Source organism: Limulus polyphemus, unplaced genomic scaffold (assembly GCF_000517525.1).
Source record: "Limulus polyphemus unplaced genomic scaffold, Limulus_polyphemus-2.1.2 Scaffold416, whole genome shotgun sequence".
Lineage (NCBI taxonomy): Eukaryota > Metazoa > Arthropoda > Merostomata > Xiphosura > Limulidae > Limulus > Limulus polyphemus.
Window position 1 is genome coordinate 313,054 of NW_013666026.1, and position 1,590 is coordinate 314,643.

General features: G+C 28.2%; 1 protein-coding gene across 3 annotated transcripts in view; it reads right to left on the bottom strand.

The window, feature by feature from the left end:
• Positions 1 to 1,590, bottom strand: part of LOC106458100 (interferon regulatory factor 1-like) — a 53,086-nt gene that overhangs the window by 35,649 nt on the left and 15,847 nt on the right. Inside the window, exon 1 of one of the 3 annotated variants that reach the window (XM_022384230.1) lies at positions 131 to 149. The exons of the other annotated variants lie outside the window; for them this stretch is intronic. The gene's annotated coding sequence lies outside the window, so the exon portion shown is untranslated. Of the gene's footprint in view, positions 1 to 130; positions 150 to 1,590 lie in introns of those variants that run through there. 3 annotated transcript variants of the gene reach the window in all.

The window sequence follows — 1,590 nt, forward strand, 5'->3', positions numbered from 1 at the left end:
AACTAGTTTTAATTAGGAAAGAAGTTGTATCGCTGAAGTTTCTCGGAAAGAATTTATACGGGAAATTAACAAACAAGCAGATACGTAACAATATCATCATTCACAATGCTTAAAATATTAATTTCTATACCTATAGATAAGTGCTATCTGATCTGGCTGTCTCTAATTTGAACTGATAGGCTAGAAGGAAGGCAGCTAGTCAACAGCACCCACCGCTAATTTTTCAGCTACTCTGAAATGATGGAAAATTGGATTTTTGCTGCCATTTTTATAGCAAACCCACATCTTTCAAAAAACTGAGCACAATTTTACGTCAAGCATGCAAACTGTTCGTGAGAAGTAGCGAAGTTTAGTAATCGAAATCTAAAGGACTTTTTCAGCATTTCTGACAGAACACGTAGGATTTTTATTTGTTGTTCTCTTCAGAAAAACATAATTATGTATATTTTTTAATTTGTTTAACAAGTTAATCTTTAATTACAGAAAACATTCCACATGTTTATTTTTACATTATAGTCATATATTTGTTTCTCTCTGTTAAATCTTTGTTATTTTTAACTTACGAACATATAACACTAAAACATAAAAATAATCTGTACTTGAAACTCAGCCATTACAACTTTTACTAATAACATTTCACTTTGATGTATTTATCATGTAGTATTAAATTGTTTGTTTGTTGTTAAGCACAAAGCTACACAATGGGCTATCTGTGCCTGTTTTTTATTGTTTTTTCTACGTTATTTAAAAGCAATAAAAGCAGACACGATAATTACAAATTAACAGTAACCCAGAAAAGAAATTTTTTTGTGTAATTTACATAATATACAAAAAAATAAAGAAAAGGAGAACAAAAATATTTTGAACATAGTAATAGATCCGCGTAAATGTTCTTAAAAGCAGTAAAATATAAAAATGAGTAGTTCATCATTATTTTATTAATGTTCTTTATAGTTTCTAGATTTTCTACATGAGACGTGATAAAAACGATAACAAATCTAAAACAAAAAAGCAAATATTCACTATTAGGTAACTAGAATGACTGTTTACTTAATTATCTCTACAAATACATTTGCTTTTAAGAATAAATAGAGGTAATATGTAAAAATATCAAAACTTACTGTGCTAAAATATTAAGCAAACTCATGCTTCAACTATGAGTAGTTCAACATTTAAAACAATTAGTGTAAGTAAGTGTAGAACAAGAAAAAATAAACGACAAGACATAAAAATGCCATTAACATTAGAAGAATAACTGAATCTTAAAATAATTTTAAAACTTAGAAATAAAAAGTAGACACGTTACTTTTTTAAAATACATTAGTAAATATCAGGTAATGAAATAGGTTCATTATCAGAGCTGATTATTACAATTTACAACTTTTATTGTCCTAGGTAGGTGTTTTAAATTAAGATATCACACAATAGAGTATAATATGACTCTAAAAGTGGAGTATCTAACATCATACTGGTCACAATCAGGCGAAACTGAATAATGGCATCTCAAGGAGAAGGAGGTGAGAGCTTAGACTGGCAGTAACTATAGAGTCAACAAGTTCCAGGGTCATGTTTAAACAGAATAATAATGAT